This window comes from Bos javanicus, chromosome 5 (genome assembly GCF_032452875.1).
Source record: "Bos javanicus breed banteng chromosome 5, ARS-OSU_banteng_1.0, whole genome shotgun sequence".
NCBI lineage: Eukaryota > Metazoa > Chordata > Mammalia > Artiodactyla > Bovidae > Bos > Bos javanicus.
In genome coordinates, this window is record NC_083872.1 from 26,609,535 (window position 1) to 26,627,632 (window position 18,098).

Consider the following 18,098-nt stretch of genomic DNA (forward strand, 5'->3'; position numbering starts at 1 on the left):
TAGGACTTTACCCAAGGGAGAAATAACCTATTGTGTTTGATCCACTGTACATTTTGGATTTTATTATTGACTAACATGTTCTTTAAAAACAAAATCGTCCCTTATAAATGTCAATGGATGTTAGGTCACCTTTATTGGGATTAAAACTCCAAGAGGCTCCAAGATTCTTCTGCCTCTTCTTAGGTGACAGTCTGAAAACAACTTCAAGTCATATATACAATTTCAAATCTGTAATTAGAATATTCAGTCTGGTGTATCTTCAAGGCACTGAGTTTGATTTAATGTGATATCTTTTCCTCTCCCTAATTCAGGATTGCTTCAGTCTAGATGCCTGTAGAGGGAAGGAGGGGGTAGTTTTGACTTATTACTTAGCATTGAGTTTTTCCCTCCCCCTATCCTCACCTGCTGTTTCAGATCAGCTAGTGGTTTGAGAGGTGGAGACAGTGGGGGATTGGTTTGAACAATGTCCAGTGACTTTGAGTTTAGATAAACTAACCAGATTAGGGCTACTGTAGTGGTACATAGCACCAAATGAAGCAGAACTTTGGCCATTAGTTACTTAATTGGATATATAGAGAGTGGAGGTCTAGACAATTTATGATTTTTAAGTAGATTTTCTGAATTATTAGTTTGATGTGTTTCCAAATTTGAGTAAAGAATCACTATTCTTTCACTAGGTTTTGTAGAAATGGCCCCCACTGGTCTCCTGCAAAAATGGCTGGTATGTAAGCATTTCTCCAAAGGTAACGAGAATACATTGTTTTGAATTAATTCACCCAAACTTCTCCCATTCTCTTGCCTAGATTGTAGACTAGGCTCACTCTCAGAGAATGAATTCCTGGTTTTTGGCCCTTTCCAATATTAGGAACTGAGCCCTTTCCTCTCTGCAGTTCTGTTTTGCATTTTACTTCTTTTATGGAAATCACAGCAGTTGTCTGATAGTTAAAATGCCTGCCAGACTCTGGCATTTTTGAGATACTGGCATCCCTCTTTATAGCCAGTGCCAAGCCATTCAGGCCAGCCTTGGTGTCACCAGGTGGGGAGAAAGCCTGTCCAGCAACAGCATGCCAAGTGCAGAAGTGTTAATGATACAGTTTACTTTATATGTGGATCCTGCTTGGCTATAAGTTTTTAGGGCTGTCTACATGCTGATAAAGGAAAACTTCAACCCTTCATTGGGTTATTTCAAAATATCTAGATATATTGTAGTGAGTGGATGGATTAACCAGATGACATTTTCTTCCTGCTTAGGAACAGTTGCTTGGCATAACAGAGACCTTTTAAGTGTGCATTTTATTAAGTGGCATTCTCTGAGCCTGCTCTAGGGGAAGAGCTATAGAGTGGGATGTAGGTAGACAAAAGGCATTGAAATCTTGCCTACCATTTCTTACCACCTAAGAAACCTGCTTACAATTGTCAGCACGGAGGGATTTCAGATGTCTACAGAGAGCAACTAAAACAGTCTGGAAAGTAGCCTGGTCTTTGGAAATAATGGCAGATTGGGTTAAAGACTGAATAATCCATTGTGGATGGCCACTTGGCCCATTTTCTCTGGATCATGTCCAGTCTTCTAATTCACACTTTCAAGTGTACAGTAAGCTATGTTCACTATCCTCCACTTTCTGAGAACAGCCAAAGTGGGAAGGGACTTTCAGTCAAAAGAAGACGCAGGTCTCTTTAATGAAACATGTTTTACATACAGTGAGGGCTGTTAGACAATGGAATAGGAATTGAAGAGTATGTAGCCAGTTTCCTTGTGTATCACTTTGAATACTAGATCTTTTCTAATTTACCTGAGCAGAAATCGATGAGTACTAGACCAGAGACAGGAGCATGTCCAAGATGATCTCTCAAGACCCCTTTTTTTCCCTCTTTTTTGCTGTTGGCTTCTATAATTTTCTGACAATGGTAGTACCTGTAAAATGTGTAGGATTCAGTAGCAGGGTCAGGGGCTGCTGTCACTTGGCAGACTTCAACAACATGACCCTGGCAAAGACTTTAGAATGAAAACATCAGGAAAGTGAACCCTTAGTGCCCCATCACCAGAGGACTGGCTGGGAGCTGTCAGGTTGAAATACTAGTCTATTTGGGAAGGGAAATAACAGGAGGAAAGCCTCTGGCACTCCTCTCCTCCTCGAAAATACCTCTCAAGTAATGGATGCCAAACGCATCAAATTAATTGGGAAAAGAGATAGGAGAGGTATCAAGGCTGAGCTTCTACCCTAGCCAGTCTGTCAATCAACACCCCTATGGAGAGCAAGGCACTGCCCACACGGGGGGCGGGGACACCACAAGAGGCGAGGCTGGGTTCCTGCACAGCGGGAGACTTATCCAATCTGTGCGTGGAGGTGGAACAGGGGCTCAGGACCTAGCAAAAAAAAAGATGAGAAGACTGAGAGACAGAAGAGGTGACAGAGACGTCCATGCACAGGGAGGAGGAGGAGCGGGAGCTGAAGAGAGGCTGGAGGAATGTGCCAGAGAGGAATCCTCAAGGAGGGGACGACGCTCAGAGCTGAGATGGGGCTGAGGGCAGATGTGGGGAACGGCTTGTGCCCCAGGTTGGGCAATGGCTTGTGCAGTTTAGAGACTGGAGACTGTGTTGATGTGCAGAGTGCAGGAGTCTGGTTGAACAGAAATTTTGCAACAGGAAGTTATGGGAGAAGAGGCTAGGAAGCTGTTGAATTATAAAGCTGGCAGGAAAAGATGGGCCAAACTTGAATTTCTGGGTAAAGGTGTTTGTGGCCATAATGCTGACAAGGGAGGAAGATTTTGCCCTGGCTACCTTTCAGAAAGAAGTAAAATCCAAGCAAAGGAGGGCAATGCAGTCATCTTTGGTCAGCAACAGAGGATAAACAGAAAAAGCAAGCTGCTTCCCCAGTTCCAGCCTGAAGTAGCAATAATATCTTCTAGCTACTGCAGGAGCATCCAGGGAAGAGCTAAGGAATGTGTGGCAGCATGTGCCTGTCTGTATGTCTCCATCAGAGTGTTTAAGGCTACAGGTACATGTCTTTATATGTTCTGATTGTGTTTCTTCTGGAATCCTTTAGAAAAAGTATGCAGAAACTGCACCAACAAATATAGTAGTGCAATAGATTAGCAGGCATACTGCTGAGAGAGCTTGAGAAGCATATATCCCGTGGAAGAAAGTGTAGCACTGACCCCTTCACACACACACATGCTGAATAACACTCATATATATATATATATATTTATATGTGTTTCTAATATATATATATCTGTATTAGAAAAGCACATATATGGAGATACACCATTTCAGATCCACACAGAGACACAAGTGCTATTAACTGCTACCCATTTCGTATACTATAGAAAAAATTAAGAGAACAGTAGAGTTTAAATGGTGTTTAAATCATCTTATCTATTTTTTTTGTCTATAAGAAAGAATATCAGCTAACCAACTACTTCAAGCAACATACTGCTTAATTTTTTTTGAACGAACTACAACAAATTAGTCCACTATCTCACTGCCACTAGCATGTGTGCTATAGAGGAAAGTGCACTGAATCCTGTAGGAATAAAAATATATGAATTATTAGTCCATACCTATCACCTAATAGCAGACTGTCCTTTGGTAAGCTACTTTCTCTCTGACTCTGTTTCTTCATCCATTAAGTGTGAAAGTTGTTTATAAAATCTAAGCTTCCTCTTAGATATAGTCAGAATACACATATATCACATATGTAGTGTTATCCAAATGGCCAGAAAGTTTGGTGAAAAAGAAGATCAGAAGATGACCATGCTGCTGCTGCTGCTGCTAAGTCGCTTCAGTCGTGTCCGACTCTGTGCGACCCCATAGATGGCAGCCCACCAGGCTCCCCCGTCCCTGGGATTCTCCAGTCAAGAACACTGGAGTGGGTTGCCATTTCCTTCTCCAGTGCATGAAAGTGAAAAGTCAAAGTGAAGTCACTCAGTCGTGTCCGACTCTTAGCGACCCCATGGACTGCAACCCACCAGGCTCCTCCGTCCATGGGATTTTGCAGGCAAACGTACTGGAGTAAGGGTGCCATTGCTTTCTCCGAAGATGACCATAGTTGTCCACAAAATGCCCAAATAAATTTTTAGTTCTGTTTTCTAATGACAAAATTTTAATTTTTTGATATTGTGAGGACTTTTGATATTGTAAGGGGTTAATGACTGAAAGTTTCATTTTTTAACAGCTGCATTGGTGTCACATAATGAACGTGAGAATGAATAGGTCTATAGTCACTTGTTCTGCCCAAATGTTGGAGATTGACTGCAGTTACACAATGGAATGCTTTAGTTAAGTCAATGAAAAATCAGTTATGTTGGCCATTTGGCACTATGTAGTCAAAACATTTTTTTTTTTTTTAACATTTTAAGCAGATTGAGTGTCTGTGTTATGGATGTGTGCCCGTTTCCTCCAGAATTGGTGTTCAGGCCCTCTTCTCTCTGGATCTCTCTGTACCTTTATCCTGATTAATACTGAACACAAAGACTTTGCTCTGGTCTCCCAGAGCAGCCACATTCTGAAAACCTATTAGCATACTTTAAAGATCCACACACTTATGCATGTCAAACATACAGACCAGCAAATAATAGCACACTCTTTTTTTGAAGGCTCCTATTAGAGCCCTGGCACTTGCCATAATATTCCATTGCAAATAAATAAATAAATAAAGTCTGCAGCTGGTAAACTTCATCCTGAATGTCAGCAGGGGGCTGATCCCATAACACAACAGTCTGAGATAACCTGTATCACAAGCTAAGCCTGTGTGATTACTTAGCATTTATATAGTACTTTATCTGTGTTCTGTATGTCAGCATCATTAATGGGAGATAACTCACCAGGAGTAATAGCTAAGAAAAAAATTCATGACCCAAATGGAAGAAAGAAGGGAAAGCTTAAAGGATCTGAGTGATTCAATAGGGGCTTGCAGTTGCAGTTACTGGGTATTGGGGAGAGGGCAGAGATGCTATTTTAAAGAGGACAAGGAAAGCTCTTTGGTCTCTCCCCGGTGAATAGGAATGACTGAAGGTGCACAAGGAGAGAATGAGTTCAGACACGGGAGAAAACCCTGCCAGGGAGACTCACTAAGCCTGAGCTCGACTAAAAGGATTTATAGTTTGTCTTCTGTAGCACCTTAGATCCCAGGGAAATTATCATCTAGCAAAAACTGTGAATAATGGTTGGAGGGTGGTTCTGCCTGGAGGCAGGGGGATGGACAAGATGCCCTTTTAAGGTGGCTTTCAAGCCCAGAAGTCTATTTTTGAATAATTTTATTTATTTTAATTCATTTGGCTGCATCAGGTCATAGTTGCAGACTCTCTGTTGTGTCATGCAGGATATTTCGCTGTGGTTTGCAGGCCCTCTATTCGCAGCACACTGGCCTAGTTGCCTGAGGCAGATGGGATCTTAGTTCCCCCAACAGGGATCAAACCTGTGTCCTTGCATTGCAAGGCAGATTCTTAACCACTGGACCACCAGGGAAGTCTCCAGAAGTCTAGTTTTAAAAATAGAACATTCAAAAATTCATCAACGTTCCACTGTGGTTTGTTTTTTGTTCTAAAAAATTTTTTAATTGTAGTTGATTTACAGTGTTGCGTTAGTTTCTGGTGTACAGCAAAGTTATGCAGTTTTATATATATAGTCTTTTTTTGTGTTCTTTCCTTTATGGTTTATCACAGGATATTGAACATAATTCCTTGTGCTGTATAGTAGGACTTTGCTGTTTATTTATTTTATATATAGTAGTTTATATCTGCTAATCTTAAACTCCTGCTTTATCTTCCCTCACCCGCTTTCTCCTTTGGCAACCATAAATTTGTTTTCTATGTCTGTGAGTCTGCTTCTGTTTTATAACAAATTCATTTGTGTCATATTTCAGATTCCATATATAAGTGATATCATAGGGCATTTCTGTTTCTCTTTCTGACTTAGTTCACTTTGGATGATAATCTCTCGGTCTATTCATGATGCAGCAAGTAGCATTATTTCAATCTTTTTTATGGTCGAATAGTATTCTGTTGTGTATACATCTTCTTTATCTGTTCACTTGTTGGTGGACAGTAAGGTTAGTTCCATGTCTTTGCTCTTGTAAATAGTACTGCTATGAACACTGAGGTGAATGTATCTTTTTGAATTAGCTTTTTCTCCAGATAAATGCCCAGGAGTGGGATTGCTGGATCATATGGCAACTCCATTTTTCGTTTTTTAAGGAACCTCTATACTGTTTTCCATATTGGCTGCACCAGTTTACATTCCCACCAACAGTGCAGGAGAGTTCCCTTTGCTCCACACTCTCTCCAGCATGTATTTTTAAAAATTTATTTATTTATGTTTGGCTGTGCAGGGTCTTTGTTGCTACGTGTGGGCTTTTTCTAGTTGTAGCGAGCAGAGGCTACTCTCTAGTTGCAATGAGAGGGTTCCTCATTGTGGTGGCTACTCTTGTTGTGAGCACAAGCTCTAGATGGTTCAGGCTTCAGGAGTTGGGGCTGTCAGGTTCTAGAGCATGGGCTCAATAGCTGTGGCGCTCGGGCTTAGTTGTCCCACTGCATGTGGAATCTTCCTGGACCAGGGATCAAACTCGTGTCCCCGGCATTGGCAGGTGGATTCTTAACCACTGGACCACAAGGGAAGTCCCAGGATTTATTATTTGTAAACTTCTTAATGATGACCATTCTGACCAGTGTGAGGTGGTACCTTATTGTAGTTTTGATTTGTGTTTCTCTAACAATTAACAATGTTGAGCATCTTTTCATATGCCTAACTGGCCATTTGTATGTCTTCTTTGGAGAAATGTCTATTTAGGTTCTTTTGCTTATTTTTTGATTGGGTTGTTTGGTTTTGTTTTTTTTTTTTCCGGTATGGACTTGTTTTACCTGTTGGCCTATTTTGAAAATTAAGCTCTTTTGGTTTCATCATTTGCAAATATTTTCCCCAAGTCCGTAGGTTGTCTTTTCATTTTGTTGATAGTTTCCTTTGCTGTGCAAAAGCTTATAAGTTTGATTAGCTTTTGTTTATTTTTGTTTTTATTTCCATCATTTTGGGAGAATAGCTTAAGAAAACATTGCTATGATTTACATCAGAGAATGTTTTGCCTATGTTCTCTTCTAGAAATTTTATTGAGCGTGTGGGCTTAGTAGCTGTGGTGCAAGGGCTTAGTTGCTCCGAGGCATGTGAAATCTTCCCCAACTAGGGATAAAACCCGTGTCCCTTGCTTTGGCAGGCAGATTCTTATCCACTGAGTCAACAAGGAAGTTCAAGACTTCAGGTTTAAACTTGGTTCTACCATTTGTTATCTGTGTAAGCTTTGGGAAATGATTTAATCTCCTTGAGACTTAATTTTCTCATTTGTTAAATGGAAATTTTGTAGAATATATTAATGAAATGGGCTTTTCTTTCCAGAATTATAGCAAGTAAAAATGCTTTACTATAAACCACTTAGAAATACTGGATAAAATATAAATTAAAAAACTACATATAGCTGAACTTGTTAGAAAGAAAATTCTCCTAAGGGACCAAAAATAAGAAGAGAACTGAAAACTTGAACCATAAATGTGAGAACTGAGCCTGAAGCTTCTTCTACAGTGTATTTAGGAGTGATTGCTGATTCTGGTAATCAAAGGATTGTTTTTTTTCTGTTTGTTTTGTTCTTAAAGTTAAACACCAATCAGAATGTTAATTTTAAAATATTATAAATACAGGAATATAAATAAATATTATAAATACAGGAACAAATATAAACTTTAGATTTATTTAGGTTTGCTTATTTCTTCCAATTTGATATGTTTAATTAGATTAAGTAATTTGTATTCCATTTCTCCAGTCAATACCCACTATTGTTATTTTATTTTTTTTAGGATTTTAATGGTCCTATTAGAATAGGAATCAAAATTTGGCCCAGATAAAAAGGAAGAGTAGAAAAAATATCTGCTCCCTGAAAAAAATTATAAAACAACTATACTGCAACTAATATATCTGCTCCTTAGTAAAGGGAAAGAACAAAGAAGTTTGTCTTGGTCTGGGTTCTGGTCTGGAAAACAATTGCAACATATCAAAAACACATTCTCCTATGATATATATATGTGTGTGTGTGTATATATATATAATTTTTTTTTTGCCTCTCTTCATGCCAGTTTGGGAATTCAAATTTTTATTAGTGGTGCATGGTATAGGAATTCTTTAGTTAAGAAGTGTAACAGCAACATTGAACAAATTCTGGATCCCATGCGGGGCACTCTTAGGAAATGCCCTTGAGATCACAGAGGATGCCATTCCGTGCAAATGCATGGCATTTAAAAAGCATTCAGAATATATGGACTCCAAAGGTGAAGAAGTTTTAGAAGTGCCTTAATTCATTTATTTCCCTTATATATATATTTTCTTTACTTGCTGCACCGTGCAGCTTGTGGAATCTTAGTTCTCCAACCACGGATGGAACCCAGGCCCTTGGGAGTGAAAGTGTGGATTCCTAACCACTGGACTGTCAGGGAATTTCCTATTTTTTTCTAATGAATACATGAGTAATAAACTATAAAACCTATGTCTGAAATCTGAACTAGTTCTTTAAATAGATAGCAAAAATTTCTGTGTCAATAAAGTATTTGTCTTAGTTTAATTGCAGTAATGGCTTTCTTAATTCAGTAAAATAATGATGCTTCTTACCTTTGATATCATCTTAGATTATGTGATGTATAAGAGTCATTGTATGAGTTAGGATTCAGGACTGGAAAAAAAAATCTCCCTAGGGATTTTAAACAGGAAGAAATCAAGGAACTAAGTCCTTGCAAATTACTGAATGGGCTAGGTCAGGAAGCAACAGTTAGAACTGGACATGGAACAACAGACTGGTTACAAATAGGAAAAGGAGTACGTCAAGGCTGTATATTGTCGCCTTGCTTATTTAACTTATATGCAGAGTACATCATGAGAAACGCTGGGCTGGAGGAAGCACAAGCTGGAATCAATATTGCTAGGAGAAATATCAATAACCTCAGATATGCAGATGACACCACTGTTATGGCAGAAAGTGAAGAAGAACTAAAGAGCCTCTTGATGAAAGTGAAAGAGGAGAGTGAAAAAGTTGGCTTAAAGCTCAACATTCAGAAAACTAAGATCATGGCATCTGGTCCCATCACTTCATGGCAAACAAGTGAGGAAACAGTGGAAACCGTGGCTGACTTTATTTTTCTGGGCTCCAAAATCACTGCAGATGTTAACTGCAGCCATAAAATTAAAAGACACTTGCTCCTTGGAAGGAAAGTTATGACCAACCTAGACAGTATATTAAAAAGCAGACACATTACTTTGCCCACAAAGGTCCGTCTAGTCAAGTTTTTCCAGTGGTCATGTATGGATGTGAGAGTTAGACTGAGAAGAAAGCTGAGCGCCAAAGAATTGATGCTTTTGAACTGTGGTGTTGGAGAAGACTCTTGAGAGTCCCTTGGACTGCAAGGAGATCCAACCAGTCCATCCTAGAGGAGATCAGTCCTGGGTGTTCATTGGAAGGACTGATGTTGAAGCTGAAACTCCAATGCTCTGGCCACCTGATGCAAAGAGCTGACTCATTTGAAAAGACCCGGATGCTGGGAAAGATTGAGGGCAGGAGGAGAAGGGGACGACAGAGGATGAGATGGCTGGATGGCATCACCGACTCGACAGACATGGGTTTGGGTGGACTCTGGAAGTTGGTGATGGACAGGGAGGCCTGGCGTGCTGCAGTTCATGGGGCCGCAAAGAGTAGGACACGACTGAGCGACTGAACTGACTGAACTGAGGGGAGCAGAAGCCTCAGTCAATTCATTCTTTATCACACCTCCTTTCACAAAGATAAATTCATCACTGAAAGTAGAGAAAGGTGGTCCCTCTGCTCTGCCTTCCAAATCTTTCATGCACATATCTTCTGGATGGAATCTAATTTGTATGCAGAACCTGGGAAATGTAGGTAGATACTTATTTGCTTTCTAGATTCTCTTTTATGAAAAGATAAGGGAATGAGAAGGGATTTTCAGCTCCAGCAGACCATATCTATGAGGGTAGCCAAGTATAAAAACCAAATGGACAGAAGTGTATCATTTCACTAATTGCAAGTTAAATTATTAGCTGTAAATTAAAGCCACAATAAGATACTATTAGATATCCACCAGATTGGCTCAAATAAAAAATTCTTCTTATAATACCAAGTATTGGTGAGGTTGCTGAGCAATGGGGTGCTTATATACTGCTGATAGGAGTATAATTTAGTACCTCTTGAAGAACAGTGTAGCATTATCTGGTAAGTTTGATGGTATGCATATCTTAGGACTCAGGAATTCTATTCTAAGTATATAACCTACAAAAATGCATTTGTATGTACCAGTATACATGAACCATAATGTTCATAGCAACATTGCTCATAACAGCCCCAATTGAAAACAATGAGATGTTCATAGTAGTAGAATAGTTAAATATTTGGTATATTAGACAGTGGAATAGTACATAAACATACACACAAAAATGAATGAGCCACAGATAAACACAATAAAGTAGGTAAATATTTACTGTATAATATTGGTCCAAAGACAAGGACAGAAAATTTTACACACAGGATTCATTTTATAATGTTTGAAAACAAATGAAACTAACCTATATTGTTTAGGAATACATACTTAGGTGGTAGAGCTCTTTTTTTTTTTTTTAATACAAGACAGAGATTACCATGAAAATCAGGATTGTAGTTACCTCTAGTGGAGAGGAAGACAGTGTGATTGGGAAGATGTAGCGGGAGGGCACCTGGGATTTGGCAACATTCTGTTTCTTGATTTGTTACTGTAACTATGATAATTAATTCAACAATGCTTTTTCTGTGTACACTTCTGTGTATGTATTGCACTTCAATTTTTTTAAGTTTAAAAAAGAAACTAAGTGGGTGCATAAACAGAAATCTAGGTATAAGTAAAAAGAGAATTATAAAGCTAGAGGAGAGATCTGAGGAAATTGTTCAGAAGGTAATGCAGGAGATAAAGAGTTAGACTATATTAGAAAAAAAAAAGAATATATTAGAGACTATAAGGTGAGTTGGAGAATGAGAAGGTCCAACATATAGTAGTTCTGGAGGAGAGAATGAAGAGACTGGGAGGAGGACACATTTTATCAAAGAGATTATGGCTGAGAATTTTCCAGAATTAATTGAAGACCTGAGTCCTCAGATTCAAATTGCAGAAATCTTCAGCAGGATTGATTAAACTAAATCCATACTCACATATCTTGCTATGAATGTTCTATTCAATTCCAACTACAGTGAGAAAGTTTAAAAAGCAAACAGAGAGAAAGACACATTATCTTCAAAGTAACAACAATTTTATTCACGGCAGACTTTCTGAAAGCAACAAAAGAGACTAGATAACAAGAAAAAATGTATTCAAAGTTCTAAAGTCTTATATTTTTCAGCATGAATTCTTTAGTCAGCTATACTATCATTCAAGAGTAAGCATGAAATAGATAAATTTCCAGACAAACACAGTAGGTTTCTTAACACAAATAGATCTCCCACTGAAGACATTTTCTTTAGGGAATTTCCTAAAGAAAATTTCAACCCAGGAGGAGGAAGTGAGATAAAAATAAGAATTGTGAGAATAGTTTCGATGAGTAAAGACACTGAAAACATGTGGTATATCTAAATAAGCGTTGACTAGGCAGACAATAGTAATAGTGACTAATTTGGAGATAGAAAAATAAGGGATGTTATAATACTGGACAGCAATAACGTGTACAATGAGAGAGATACGATCAGAATTAGAGTTCCAAGTTTCTTGCGTTATTTGGGAAGACAATAGGAATATTGCTTAGGCCAATAAGATTACTATTTAAAAATTAGAATAATCATGAAAAGAATAGAAATAGAATATACAACTTTCAAATTCGTAAAGGAGAAAAGGAAAATTTTTCAAAACTTTCATCAACTTCATAGAAGGCAGCAAGAGAGACACTGAAAAAATATAAGCACAAAATAATCTGGTACATATAAAACAAAAGTTATCAGTAAGCTCATCAAATATAAATGGACTAAGATCAGCAGTTAACAGATTGAGATTGTCAGACTGGATTTTAAAATTTAGTTATGTGCTGCTATATGTCATAATGACATACAATGTTTGAGATTAAAAGAATAGGAAAAATACCAAATAAGCTGATATTACTATATTAAGATGGGACAAAATCAGCTTTAAGATACACAGAAAAGTGGTTACTGTGGGCTTCAGGGAGAGGATAATAGGAAGTTATTGGTTAATAGGTACAAATTTTCAGTTTGTGATGGATGATGAAAAAGTTCTAGAGATGGAGAGGGGTGATAATTGCACAATAATGTGAATGTACTTAATGCCACCAAACTGTATGCTTAACAGTGGTTAACACGGTAAGTCTTATGGTGTGTCTATCTTACCACAATTAAAAAATTAGACCTTAAGATTTTAAAATGTAATCACTATATAATCATGAAAACAACAGTTTACCAGGAAGATATAGCATTTACTTTTATGTGCTCACTTAAATACATAAAACAAAGCTATAATAAGAAGTTTATAAATTTACCATAATAGTTGGAGATTTAAAATTACAACTCTCTAGTAATTGGCACACTGGTAGATAAAAATTAGTAAAGACATAGGAGATTTGAATAACACAAATCTTTATATAACAATTAGGAAATACACTTATGTTTTAAAAATATACAGAACCTTTCAAAAACTGACCGCATACTGGACCACAAAACAAATCTCAACAAATAAAAAGAATTGGTGTTATACATAGCGCAGGGAAGTCTACTCAGTGCTCTGTGGTGACCTAAACAGGAAGACAATTCAAAAAAGAGGGGATATGTGTACACCCAGAGTTGATTCACTTGCTGTACAGCAGAAACTAACAAAACATTGTAAAGCAAGTATACTCCAATTTTTAAAAAAGAATGTGTTATACAGACCATTTTTCTCTGCATGCAAGCAATTAATTTAGATAGCAATAATAAAAAAAGATTAAATTCCCATATTGTTGAAAATTCATGAAAAAATTTGAAGTATAACTAATAATGGAAATTGGATAATATTTAGACTAATAAAGAAAACACATTCAAAATACGTAAGATATAGCTAACATAGCATTAGAATAGTCCTTTATAGTCTTAATACATTAGAAAAGAAGAAAAAGAAACAAAAAGCTAAGTTCCAACTCAGTTCAGTTCAGTTCAGTCACTCAGTCGTGTCCGACTCTTTGTGACCCCATGAATTGCAGCACGCCAGGCCTCCCTGTTCATCACCAACTCCCGGAGTTCATTCAGACTTACGTCCATCGAGTCAGTGATGCCATCCAGCCATCTCATCCTCTGTCGTCCCCTTCTCCTCTTGCCCCCAATCCCTCCCAGCATCAGAGTCTTTTCCAATGAGTCAACTCTTCGCATGAGGTGGCCAAAGTACTGGAGTTTCAGCTGTAGCATCATTCCTTCCAAAGAAATCCCAGGGCTGTTCTCCTTCAGAATGGACTGGTTGGATCTCCTTGCAGTCCAAGGGACTCTCAAGAGTCTTCTCCAACTCAAGAAATTACCAAAAAAAAAAAAAAAAAGTCACAAAACCTCTCCTATAGTTGAAGCAGATGGTAAGAAATAATAATTGTAAAAGTTAAAATTAGAAAACAAGGATACAATAGGGACAATCAACAAAACTACAGATTGGTAAGTGCTCACTCACCAAAGGGTTCCAAGAAGTCTCAATAATGAGGTGGTTGGTATCACCTGGGTCTTTAAATGTCAGTCATTCTCTATCAAAATGCTCAGGAGATAGAGAACTCTTAATACAGTAGCTATGGGCACAAGTTGGAAATTATGCAACGAAACAGATTTTTCTCTCATCAAAGTAGATCTGGCTACCATATACCTCCTGAGGATAATCTGCCAACCGCACAGACCATAATGAGCCATATGATACTGTGCCTGAGGGAATCAGCTAAGACAGGCTGATTATAGTGGATCCCTTCCATAATGGAGAGGTCGTGTTTTGCCTCACTTGAACAGACATTTTTTCTGGCTCCAGATTTGCCTTCTCTGCCCATAATGCTTCTGTCAGCCCCCTCATCCATGAACTTACCAAGTGCCTTATTCACCATTATGATAACCCATACTGTATCTCTCCCATCCAAAGTACACACCAAAAGAAGTGAATCAGTGGGTTCAGGCTCATAGGATTCAGCAGTCTTAACATGTATTCTATTATCCATAGATAGTGGACTTTATGAAATGATAGAAGGGTCTAATGAAGATTCTACTACAGAGCCACCTGGGAGATGATACTTTGTGAGTTTGGGGTGCTGTCTTGTAAGACTGACTGAGAGGGCCGTGGTTGGAGATATTATTCCTATAGCCAAAATGTATGGGTCTAGGTACTAAGAAGTGTATGTAGGGTGGAATTCTCTCATGTATGTGCACGCATGCTCAGTGACTTCAGTCGTGTCTGACTCTTTGCAACCCTAAGGACTGCAGTCCACCAGGCTCCTCTGCCCATGGGATTTTCCAGGCAAGAATATGAGAGTGGATTGCCATGCCCTCCTCCAGGGGATCTTCCCGACCCAGGGATTGAACTCACGTTTCCTTCTTTGCGGGCGGATTCTTATTACCACTGAGTGGAGAAGCCCCGATTTCTCTCACTGTTACACATACTGACCAACTTCAACATTTTTCTTGATTCTCATCCCTCTAAACTTAGATTCTGGTTTAGAGGTATTCATTCCTAGGAAACTTTTATATCCTTTATGCCACTGAATCAACAGACAAAGGGGTTCTTGAACCAGCTGGGGTGAAAGAAAGTGGTTGCTTGCAGTGAGAGCAGGGGATCCTCTGGGGTGCCTCACAGTAGCTCCATGACTAAGGTAGAGCTGATGGAAGATTGGAGCACCCCAAGTGTAGACGGAACCCCTAAAGGCTAGCTCCTTCAGGAATAAAGGTTGGGGCCTCTCCACTAGGAACCCAAACCAGCTAGGTGCTGATTGAAGACAAAAATAACATGGAATGGGTAGTTGATTAAGAAAGTTATAAGTAGCAGCTACAGCCTTGTTCTCAGAAGCTTTGGGCCATATGTGGGTGGTGTTGACAATTATGACGCTGGGAGCAGCAGCTTCCGGGCCTCTTGATTACAACCACAGCAGTATGTTCTTCAACCAACAAGTTTAGTGGTACCTTCTGACTCCTGTTCTTTCAGTCTTTCCAACAGTTTTGTGAGCATCGTACATCGAGCATCAATGTGGTAAATTCCTTTGTGCTTAGAATACCTGGGGTTATTTCTGTCCTTACATTAAGCTCTGACTGAAGGAGAAGGGGGCAGCAGAGGATGAGATGGTTAGATAGCATCACCTACTCAATGGACATGAATTTGTGCAAACTCCAAGAGATAGTGGAGGACAGAGGAGACTGGTGTGCTGCAGTCCCTGGGGTTGTTTAAAGAGTCAGACATGACTGAGTGACTGAACAACAACACCAGGTAAGTGTGGTATTTGCATAGGGATGATCAGATTGACTAATTTAAAAGACTAGAACCCACAAACAGACCTCTGCTATTTAAATCTGGTGTCTGATATTTCAAACCAGTAGAGAAAATGCTGGACTATGTAATTAATGCCGCTGGGGACAATGGGCTTCCCTTAGGGGGGGCATTAAATCCTTTTCTCTCACTAAACAAAAAGTTAATTCCAACTGGATTAAAGAAGTAAAGGTGAAAAGCAGAAGTGTAACACCATTAGAGGAAAATACAATAAAAATTATTATGCTAATAACTTAAATTTACATCTCTAGCTTATTGCTGTTGTTGAGTCACTAAGTTGTGTCTAACTCTTTTGGAACTCCAAGGACTGTAGCCTGCCAGGCTCCTCTGTCCATGAGATTTCCCAGGCAAGAATACTGGAATCAGATTTCCACTTCCTTCTCCAGGGGATCTTCTCCAGCCAGGGATTGAATCTGCGTCACCTGCATTGGCAGGCAGACTCTACCACTGAGCAAGCAGGGAAGCCCAAGGATACTCTACAGCAGTTAAATAAATAAATGAAGCTTCTTGTAGCCACACAGATAAATACCAAAACCAATATTGAACAACAAAAGCTAGCTGAAGGATAAGTATGGTATGATACCACTGATAAAAATTAAGAAACATATAAAACAATACTGTATAAAGCTTATGTTACATACATATGAAATAAAAGTTTTTGAAAACTTCCATGGTAATGATAAGCACCAAATTCAAGATGGAGGATACTTCTGAGAAAGAAGAACACTAATATGATAGGAGAAGATTATCCATGGGTTTTCCTTATTTTTGTAATTTATTTCTAAGCTGAAAAGTTGGCACTTAGTGTTAATTTTCTTATAATATGTACTTTTTATATGACTGAAATATTTAATAATTTAATAATAGGGCCCAGAACTCCCCTCCCAAAGAATAGGAAAGTGGTGATGACTTTTCTGACGTTAGATTTAACTGAGTGTGTAAGAAGACACCACTGGTGGAGTCTAGTGTTTGGCCACAGTTCTGGACCTGTTGTAGAAAGTTACGCAGTAGCCACCCAGATTGTAATGGATGAAGTGAGTGACAGGTGTGTGGGATTTTTATTCCAGAAAGTTGGAAAACTTGCAGCAACTGGAGTAGGTGGTGGCTTTCTTCTCCTTCAGATTGCCAGCCGCAGTGGCTGTGTGCAGAGCAACCAGAAGGGAGTGGAGAAAGACGTAAACAAAGCCAAAAGACAGATGAAGAAATGAGCAAATAAGGCAGCACCTGAAATCAGCAACAGAACTTGTCAAACAGAACCTTGTGATATCCGGTGGATTTGTGGGAGGCTTTTTGCTAGGCCTTGAATCTTCAGGATATGAATGTTCTGTCATGGTGGGGTACCTCTGAGAAGTGGTGGTGACAACATGATCTCCACATTTCTCAATGACACATTTCCAGGATGACAAGAAATAACTAGCTGGACAATACCAGACCCACAGCTTAGCATTTTGCCATCTGAAATTTGGCAGACTAGTATCTACTATGGGGAAGGGAATGGCAACCCTCTCCAGTATTCTTGCCTAGAGAATTCCATGGACGGACAAGCCTGGTGGGTTGTAGTTCATGGGGTCACAAAGAGTTGGACACGACTGTATAAAACAACCAATAGAGTATGTGTATAAAAGTATTCCTGAGCAAAACATGGCTTTTTAAAAAATTTGCAGTTGTTTAAAATTTGCCTATAAACACCACCACTGGCTGTAGATATATATAGAGAAAAAAATCTGTTGGATATACTCCCCAGTGAAATATTATCCTTATTTTATTTAAATAAGATGTTCTCCACTGTGCTTTTTAGTATAGTGCTGATAATTAAAATAATTTGTATTATAGCTTCAAGAGTAAGGCCGACTTTTTTAAAGATATATTTGCAATAAACTGAAGAACTATAATGCCCCTTTGTGGAAGATTTATAAATAATAGAATTATTAAAGGTAATAAGCAATTTTTTTAAAAAAGAGATAAGGACTAGGGTATAAAAATAGTCACTATTTATATAGAGTCTGGTTTGAGTGCTGTTCTAAGTGCTTTGTATGTGATAGCTCATTTAAATCTCAAAAACAAGCTTTTTTCCTTTCTTTCTTTTTGGCTGTGTCCCACAGCTTGCAGGAACTCAGTTCCTGAACCAGGGATTAAGCCCAGACCACAACAGTGAAAGCCTAGAATCCTAACCACTAGCCACCATAAAACCCCCTCAAAACAAGCCTTTGAAGTACTATTATCTTTAGTCTAGGGATGAGGAAATGAAGATGCAGAGAAGTTAAACAACTTATTTAAGATTAGATGGTGGAGCTGATCTGGGAGAAGGAAAGCAATTTGGCTCTGATTTTTAACCACTACACCAAATCGCCTCCTAGTCCTATTAAGCACACAAAAGGTTCTTAATATTCAGTTGAAATCTATGAGATTATGGTTTTTGTAGACCAAAATGGCCAAATACGTCAGCAATTGCATATGGTTCAAGCAATAAATGGCTAAGAAATACAAATACAATTAAAATGATCGTATGACAAGGCTCAATGATGACTCTGTCATTGCTTTTAAATGTATGGAAG

At 38.6% G+C, this 18,098-nt stretch overlaps 1 pseudogene; it reads left to right on the forward strand.

Annotated features, from left to right (window-relative positions):
* Positions 1-17,264, forward strand: part of LOC133248649 (FUN14 domain-containing protein 1-like) — a 28,398-nt pseudogene extending 11,134 nt beyond the window's left edge.
* The last annotated feature ends 834 nt before the right edge of the window (positions 17,265-18,098 follow it).